Here is a 9,595-nt window from a genome sequence, read left to right as displayed (position 1 = left end):
TATTTCATTCCATTTTACAGATGAGGAAACAAAAATGCAGAGACTAAATAACCAAACCAAGGTTTTATATCACTACTGCTAAGACAGAGTGGAAGGAAAGAGAACCCATACATTCCCACCACCCCAGAATACCTTCAAAAACAACCCACTGGATGAGGTACGCAGTGCCCGTCTTTCCAAGAACAACGTTCAATCATTGCCTAACTTGAGAACCAGAGCAACGGGAGGAGGTACTTGGTGAGGGAAGTTGGGTAGGCACTGTAGTTTCAGGCAAGCACGTCACCTTTTCTTTTTGAGGGATCTCTAAACCTGCCATAATGGAAACATGAAGTGTGACAGCCTAAAGGACACTTAGAAGCACAGACAATGTGTATCTTTTAATCTACCTTGCTTAATAATGAGGGAGGTTAGCCTTGGGATATCAAACCTGCCACACCATTCCAAGGCTCAGCCTAGCCAATTCTGGGACATTCTCTTTCAAAAGGAGAAGTCACATCTCATATGTTTCTTGCAAAAGATTAAGTTTACAGCATTATCCAATCCTAGTCTTTTCTACTTCTGAGTCCCTATCTGGGCTACAGTGACCATATGGAAATCTCAATCAAAGAAAAGAACTCAGAGCCCTTCTTCAACCTACATGAATGTCTCAGTAGCACCGGATTACATGTTTTTCCTGGCTAGCAAGCTGAGCTCTGAGTGCCTATAATATAGAAAAGTCCAGTGGGTCAGGAAGGGGAGGAGACGGGGGATAGGTTACCCTGCAAGCTTGCTGGTGACGAGGGAGGACTTTTCTCTGAAGTAGATCCTGAAGGGTGGGGATGTGATCACCAGTCACCAGGCTTGTCTTGGCTTTGGCCATATGGTCCTCTTGTGAGTCAAAGTCCTTTTATCCTTTCTGGAGCCTCTTCATGAGCAAGTCGGATCCTCTGGGCTTTTGTCTTAGGCTTGGCTATGTGGCCTTTAGCTTCGCCTCCTTTGCCCTCTCAGGGAAAATGCCTTCTTCCTCCTGCGTACCCTGCTCATTTCTGGAACATGGAAGGACCAGGACTGTGGAGTACAGAGGGTCCAGGAAGTCAACAGGAGAGTGGGGAGGTACCGGGGACAATCTGAGCTGCTTCCTCACCTCCCGTCATTGTCCATTCTTGTTTGAATGAAGTATTTCACTGACCTTATCCTCCATCCCTGATGCTATTTCTTCGGCTTGGTTGAGTCAATTAGTGAAGCTTTCCACTGTGGATTTTTAAAAATATTTGAATCATGGAGTTTTTCATTTCCAATATTTGTATTTGTTTTGTTTTCAAAATTTCAGTTTCCTTGCTGACTTTCTCATCCACTTTGCTGAGTTTTCTTTAATGTTGCTATGTTACCTCTCCAGGTTAAAGATCAAATTCATCTGTTTGTTTCTAACTTCCTTGAGGTCAAACTTTTAAAATCATCTTTTTAACTATTTCATTATCTTTGAATTCTGTACTTGAGGAGTTTTATTACTTTATTTTTGAGAGAGACAGAGAGAGGGAGAGAGACAAAGAATGAGGTACTGAGAATGGGGCGCCAGGGCCGTCCAGCCACTGTGAACAAACTCCATGTGTGCGCTCCCTTGTGGCATAGGTACAACACTGCATGCTTGTGCTCTGTGTCTGGCTTACGTGGGACCTGGAGATTCAAACGTGTGCTCTTAGGCTTTGCAGGCAAGCACCTTAACCGCTAAGCCATCTCTCCAGCCTGAGTTATGGTCTTTTTGAGAGTCATACTGCCTTACTCCTTCATGTCTGTGTTGTGATCTGCACATTTTTTGGGATGTTTATCTCTTCCAGTTGTACTTGGGAACATTTTTACTATTGAGGGCTCAATTCCCAATGTCACTCAAGAGAGGAGCAAACAAACTTTTATAAACAAAAAGCATCAAACTTTACAAGATACAGAAATGCATTTAAAATAGATTAAAACCCACTAATATATCCCAATGACAAGAAAGAGAAAATGGCAAATTTGTAGTATAAAGTTAAAATTATTTAAGACAAATATGGAAATAATGAATGAATGGGACCAAGGAAGGAGGCAGGGGAGAGGAGAAAACAGGTGAGAAACAGGTTAACTGAATAAAGGGAAAAAGGAAGAGTGGAGAAGAATATTATGGAGAAAAAACAAGAGATGAGGTAAACTAAAAAGGAAAAGAGCAACACAAGATGTTCCAATAATTAGAAAGTTTAAAGACAAAATTAGAAGAGAAATAACTAAAAATGAGTTAAACAGAAAACAAGACAATAAGATAAAGGCAAAATACTACTAAAAGTATTGTAGAGAAGGATAAAAAAGGGGAAACATGGGACAAAAAAGATAAAAGCAAAACAAGAAAAATAGAAAAGATTGGCTGATGAAAATATGTGTAAAGAAAGTTAGATAGATGAATGTGTGAAGATAGGAAAAGAAAACAAAAATCTTTTCAAGTCTGATAAAGCAAAAACATTGCTAAAAGAATATTCTGGATCCTCAAGATCCTGGAGACCGCTGGTGATGTTGCTGCATGAAGGAGAGAGGGTCAGTTAAATTCGTGGACGCCTGTTTTCTGGCAAATTACGCTGCTGCTGGGCCATTACTGGACAATTAACTAGTCATGTCCCGCACACCTGTCTTCACTTTCTAAGCTTCCCTTCTTTGCTTGCCAGGGGACTCTGCTGGCTACACTGGGCTTGGCTGACTGTGTGCTGGACAGGTTCTCCCATCCTCCAGAGCACCCCCTGGGGTGTGGGTAGCAACCACAGCACTGAGGTGGGTTCAGGAAGAGGACTCGTCTTCACACTTTCCAGATCTCCTAAGTATTGGTCACCCGGTACTTGAGTTCCTCTCTCCGTTGCACTGAATGGCAGTTAAGTGGCTCCAATGGTTGGTACCACATTGACCCTGGACTCAGAACTATCAGACTCCAGGCCACCGAGGTTGGGTTTAAGCCCTTCACTGTCTGTCTGAGCCATGCTTCTTGTTGCTGACACATTTCATCCCTTTTTAAAAAACTTTTTTTTTTTTTGGTTGGTTGGTTTGTTTGTTTTTGAGGTAGGGTCTCACTATAGCCCAGGCTGACATGGAATTTACTATGTAGTCTCAGGTTGGCCTCAAACTCACGGTGATCCTACCCCTCGAGTGCTGGGATCAAAGGCGTGTGCTACCACGCCCAGCGTAAAAAAGTTTTATTGACAACTTCCATACATATACTCAAGGCACCCTGATCATAATCCCTGCCCACCACCCGCTTTTACCTTACCCTGGGAGCCTCCACTGTACAAGCAGAATTTACTCTGGTTTGAGGAGCATTCATAGACACATGATGCCACCATTGGTCCAGTGCCACTCATGAGGCGCAGACTGATAAAGAACTTATTCCCAAAAGGGTACCATGCCGTAAGTTTGCCCAAGTAAGTTGGATTACATGACCACACGGGGTTGGGGAAGTATTAAAACTGTATCAGAGAACCTAAGCCTAAGAATAAGTTGAACACACCAAAGAGGAAAGGGTCCAACAGCCTCATATGAGCCCAATAAAAAGGGGAAGACACCTATCACTGGGATGGCAATGGTTCCAGTGACCTGTCTTCTAACCACCTAGTGTGTGCATCAAGGGGCTTCAGCTTGGCTGAGTCCCCACTGTTGATGTGGCCTACTAAAACTCCCATCTGTCCATCTGACTAGACCCAGTCCTGTCCCTCGCCACACAGCCTCCACAGCCCTGCATCTTGCTTCTTACAGCTTGACTCAGCTCTATCCCTACGGCTGCACAGACTTCCTCTTCTGCCTCTAAACTAGGCCTCTTGGAAATTCCTTGAACATTGCTGTGTCCTCTTTAACTCTTTGTAGCCATTCTTTAATACACGCACGCACACACAAAATGTGACGTATAATATGTGATCTGATAGTTAACCTTCATAGTCAAGATTGGAATAAAAGAATCTGTGTTTGTCTTGACCAGCCAGCCATTAGGGAATTAGTACTACTTGGCAAATTTCTGTTAAGGAAACCAATATATCTTGTATCTTGTTATTGAATAAATTCTCCCATGTGGAAAGACAAACATGTTTGTATATGCTTCTGACTGCCTGGGTCTCTTTTACCAGGGCCACGTAGCTTACTTTTGGATGTGGCTTCTGTTTTACCATCCGTCCCAACCCCATCGGGAGTTATGTGGCTAGAGCTGTGTGCAGCTTGGCTAACTCCCTTTTGATTGAGCTCCCCCCCCCCCGCCGTTTTTGTTCCTGACACTTTGACTGTTTAGAATTATTTTTTGGAAAGGGACTTTTTTTCTTTGTCTGAATACCATTGAAAACTAAGGTCACTTGCAAATAGGAAGGACATGCTCTTTGAAGTGTTGACTAGTAAAGAGTGGCCCATGTTAAAACATTGAACTTTCAGTAAGACTTGTCCCCTGGAATGTGGGGAGACTGGTTCCAGGATACCTGACAGTTACCAAAATCTCAGATGCTAAAATTCTTCACATAAAATAATATTTGCATATAACCTATGAACCTCCTCCCATATATTTTAAATAACCTCTAGATTACTTAGACTTCATAAACATAACTGCTGTATAGTTGGTATCATCCCCATTTAGGAAGAATGACAAGAAGATAGCCTGCACATATTCCATATTGATGCCACTGTTCTCTGAATATTTGGTTGACTAAGGAGACACAGAACTCCCAGGTGCAGGGCCCACTGTCTGAAGTTCTACTGCAGGCACGTAGGTAAGGAGGGAATGAAGAGAGGGTGAGTCCAGTAGGGAAGAGCCAAGAACAGATTTCCCCAAAATGCACCTGATTTGGTGAACTACCCACCCCTAGTACTTCTGCAGAGCCAAACTTGAGGAGTGCAGTGTGAATTTTATGTCATTTCCAGTTATTAGACCTCTACTTCTGATCCCAGTGAATATTAAAGTTACACATTTTAAAATTTGGTCCCTCCCCCTTTCGCGGGCCTGTGTGATGAGAACCCAGGATGTCTTATGTGTTAGGCAAGGTGTGGTGGTGGTCTGGCTGTCCAATCTAAAGATATGCAAAATACCTAGAGTTCCTGACGTGTGCTTGGTTTGTGGTGTGGTTTCAGGGATTTGGCTTGTGGCCTTTCTCTCTGCCTAGTCCTTTAAGAGGAAGCCAACTTCTACCATTGTGGAACTTCCCCTAGATCTGTAATCTTCAATAAATATCCCTTCCTCCATAACTGTGCCTGGTCTGGAAGTTCATCTCAGCAAACCTGAAGTTGTCTACTACAGGGTCCCTTAGCATTTCTGAGTAGAAAAATCTAAAGCTTTAAAAAAACAACTTCAAACTCATGTGAAAATTAAACCTGGTGAACTATTCTTTATGGCTTTGTGACACGTTCCCCTTCCTTTTCCAAACCTAGGCCAATTTACGATCCTTAGAACATTTGTCACCTCAGGTCCCTTAGGGTGGACCTTCCCAGCTCCCTCCAGCACCAGTTGGCAGCCAGGGGAGAACTTCTCCAGGAAGCCCATGCTGGTGCTGTGTTAGGCTCCTAAGGATCCCTACCTAGAAACAAAAGCAGATGTGGGTCCCAACACTGTGGGCTACTGACCCCTTGGCCTTTCTTTCCCCACATTAATACAAACAACAGTGGCAGAAATTAACTACACAAGTGGGTAGCTCAAAAGTGTTAGGGTCACAAAATGGAGTGACCATGTGGCAACAGAGACATAGGGAAGTAGGTTATCCACGTTCCTCAAGAAGCCACCCAGCCCTTATCCCTTCCTGGCCTAACAATGCCCCAGGTCTAGGTTTCCTGCCCTCTTATCTTGTGGTCACTGTTCTGGTGTCACACCTTGGCTACCTTAGATCTCCCCTAACTGAAGAGCCCTATAAAGCCCACTATCTGGAATCTCAGGTTGGCTATGCTCCGCTCCTGTGAGCCAGCCCTGGCAGCTTGTGCTTTTCTTGAATAAAAGTTTCCATCTTTGCCTCAGAGTGGTTTCTGTGGTCTTGGTCACTCCTGAACGAACCTTACAAAAAGGTAAGTGAAATACAAGGTCATTTCCGCTCCCTCCCTCTGCACATTACTTTGAAAGATAAGCACAACAGTGTGGAGGCAGGAAGCAGAAGATGGAAAGGCGTGCTCGAACCCAGTTTGGCAGAGGATTGGGGTAAACGAGACTAAAGTCTGTGGTGTGTGCTGGGACTCCCTCATGCCTGACCAGGACCAATCAGGCCGAAGTGCTTTCTTCCTCCTCTTGAGCGCTGCATCTGTCACAAGGGTGGATCTCTGCTGCTCACCATTGTGAGGAGCTGTGCAGAGAACACACCTAAAAGGACCTAGTGGACAGAAAGGAAAGAAGGCCAGCTGCTTCCTCGGTCTTGCGCAGTCCCTCCTATTAAGTGAGTCAAGGTCTCATATATCCTAGGCTAGCCTCAAACAAGGATCACCTTGAACTTCTGATCCTCTTGACTCCAGCTCTTGAGTGCTGGGATCACAGGCATCTGCAAAGCCCAGCGCTTCCCACAGGCTCGTGCTCGGCAAACACTGCACTAACTGGGCTATATCCCTAGGCCACCAAATATCCTCTAATCTTACCCAATTCCTCCAAAAACCTTTGTATTCCAGTTAGCTCTTGGATACTGGAAAAATGCATCCATTTTCACGCTAGCCTGCCAGCAGGCTGACCTGGCCAAGGACAGGACAGAGGAAGCAATCACTGCCTTCCCTTCTGTGCTCACAACAGACCACCAGTTTTCACTGCAAGACAAAGAAGTAAAATGCCTCTGCCAAGATGTCTGAACAAATCCAGAGATGTTGTTGGCAGAAAGCTCTCAATGATACTGGATAGGGATGAACATAAGGGAGCTCCGAGGAAGGGTTATCATTCTCAGCTAGATTAGCTGAGGTCACATGAGACACTGCCTTAGGGGGTAAAAAGTTTTATATGTAATAGCATATGCAGCTTGGGCGGACTTACTGACTCATGAGAAAAATGATTGGAAAGTGAATTTTATGTTATTTCCAGTTATGAGATCTCCACTTCTGATCCCAGTGGAGAATGTAAAAAAAAAAAAAAAAAAAAAATCTATCGACCACACTCATTGTGATCAAGAAGCCATTATTCTGATTTTTTTTTTTTTTTTTTTCCCCTGAGGTAGGGTTTCACTCTAGTTCAGGCTGACCTAGAATTCACTATGTAGTCTCAGGGTGGCCTTGATCTCGTGGTGATCCTCCTACCTCTGCCTCTGGAGTGCTGGGATTAGAGGAATGCACCACCATGGCCAGCCTCAATGGGCACTAGGGAAACTGCTGGTAGTCACCAGGCACAGATGTTTTTCCTGGGAGTCTGAGCCCCTTTTGTGCTTGACATTTTCTTGTCCTTTCCATCAATATTCCCTTCTCCCTTGTGGGTCCCAGGCTCATCCCAATTCCCCAGCAAAGGACTACCTTCAGTGCCGTTTAATTGGTCTGTGGGTTAAGCTTCCTCAGGAGGGAAAATATAAAGAGAGGGGGAAATCTTGTTCCCCTTTCTTGTTCTTTGTTGGGCTAAAAGAAACTTTGGGCTGCTCTGGGGACCCTAAGAGTCTGCTCATTTGGGCTTGGAGGCCTGGGTACTCCCTTAAGTTGCTCTCCACCTTCTGCCTAAAGCCCTCAGCTGCTTCTATCCCCTCCTCCCAATCTCAGTTCTGGCCCATTTCCTTCCCCACTTGTCATCTGAGCAAGGCCACAGGCCCTGGTCTGGGTTTGAGGTGGGTCTAAGCAGAGCCCAGGGAGCAAGCAGGGGGAAGCTCCAGCACAGTCAGATGCGCATCACTGGTGTGGCCCAGCCCTCATCCATCCATCAGCTGACAGCGTGTGATACCGGGGAGACTGGGTTGCCCAGAAAGACAGGAGAGATGAGGCAGAAAGGCTCCGGGCTGCAAATTAAGAAAATACACATTTTCTTCTGCCAACAGCCCAGGGGAGCCACCCCACCTGAACCATTTCCCAGGCTGCCAGGGGGGAAGGGCAAGGGCACGGGTGGCCCCAGCGCCAGGAAGCCCTTTCTTTAAGTGGTGCTGACCTCTGGAGGCTTCCGATTACAAAGCACCCTGAGGACCTGCTTTGCTTCTTGTCCACATTTGCGTCTCTGTAGTGGTTGTGCTTCTTGAAATGCTCCCTCTCAGCAAACGCCTACCTCGGTCCCTGGCTGTCTAATTACAGCTTGTCCAAGGTTTTAGCAACATCATTGTTTTCTACTCCAAAAAGGGAAAAAGGTGGGTCAGGGAGGAACCCATTTCAGAGGGCTTTTGTGCCTGCTGCGGGACTGACAAAATAAGTGCTCAGGAAACTGCAGTTCCGAGATGGCCAAGCCTGACAAACTAAGGGCTGCCCAGTTCAGTAGGACTCTAGGCCAGCCACCCCTGCACACACCCATCAAGTCCAAGCAGCTGTTCCCATATCGGGACTTCCTATGGCAGCGAGGCCTTACCACTCCCCCAGCAAATCAGCCTGCTCTTCCTTGGGTGAAACTGGATTCCCGAGGTATCATAAAGAAAAGGGACACTTAGGAAGGTAGGGGGTGACACTGGGGACAGTGTCATTTTGGACAGCATGTCTTATATGCTGGGGTTTCCACTTCTAAAAGGACCCTGGGGAAGCTAGGGTACAGCACAGAGAAGCTTGCCAGTATAGTCACCAGCATGGTTTCAACACTGTGAATGTGGCTCTCCCTCCGAGTAATGGCTCCAGTGTGCCAGGAACTGATGGGAACTGCAAAGATGCTGCCTTACTTTGACACACCAGGAGCAAGGGCTGGGTGGGATAGAGAGATATGCTTGAGGTCACACTGTCAAGGATCTCTCCAGGCCAGAAACTGCACCCCTACCAACTGATTTCAAAAGGACTAACTGCCAAGGGGAGAGGTACTACCAATTATTTGTCCTTAAAGGGGCCAATCTGTATTTTAGAAAATGTTTCTGAGTGGTAAATTCAAAGGAACAAAGGACTTCCCCCCTAAGATGGGCTGTCTGTACCACCCCGCCGGAGCCAGTCTGAGACCAGTGAGGTCTGGAACACTGAATCTCTGACAACAGCAATACCCGAAACTAAGAACCCCACTGAAGTTATATGCAACCCGGACAGCTTCTACACTGGGCCCGGTAAGTCCCACTCAAAGCTAACTATGGAGACCCATGCATTCAGAGAAACTTGTTACTAACCAAGTAATGAAACTTGCCACCAACTTTGACGTTCTATTGAAACACTGGTGTTCAGCGACTCCTGGGAGCGCAGTTCTGGGGAAGCGGTATCTTCCTGTTACTCACCTGCCAGACACAGATTTCTTCTAATTGTCCACAAATGGTTCCTAACTAGGTTAGGAAAAATAGATTCTCACATTCAAAAGTAGTATGATAGAGTGAAAAACTGTTAAACATCAGTTAGAGCATCAGTTAAAATTTGTTCCCAACAGAAACCAATGACCTCTGAATCCGTGTGTTTGCTGCAACTGGTCCCTGTTCCCCACTCAGCTTCCTTCCCCTCCCCTAGGCTGATGATCCTTGCTCCTTATTTACAAATCACATTAGAGATCCACAGACCAAAATTTGTGGAGGTTAAAAAAGAGGCAAACACCAGCAGG

At 45.6% G+C, this 9,595-nt stretch overlaps 1 pseudogene; it reads right to left on the bottom strand.

The window, feature by feature from the left end:
- Positions 1 to 753: 753 nt before the first annotated feature.
- On the bottom strand, positions 754 to 6,632 carry LOC123455286 (annotated as a pseudogene).
- Between the last annotated feature and the right edge of the window lie 2,963 nt (positions 6,633 to 9,595).

The sequence above is a fragment of the Jaculus jaculus genome, chromosome 16 (genome assembly GCF_020740685.1).
Source record: "Jaculus jaculus isolate mJacJac1 chromosome 16, mJacJac1.mat.Y.cur, whole genome shotgun sequence".
NCBI classification, from domain to species: domain Eukaryota; kingdom Metazoa; phylum Chordata; class Mammalia; order Rodentia; family Dipodidae; genus Jaculus; species Jaculus jaculus.
The sequence above is the reverse complement of the archived record's forward strand: the minus strand, read 5'-3'. Positions and strand labels throughout refer to the sequence as shown.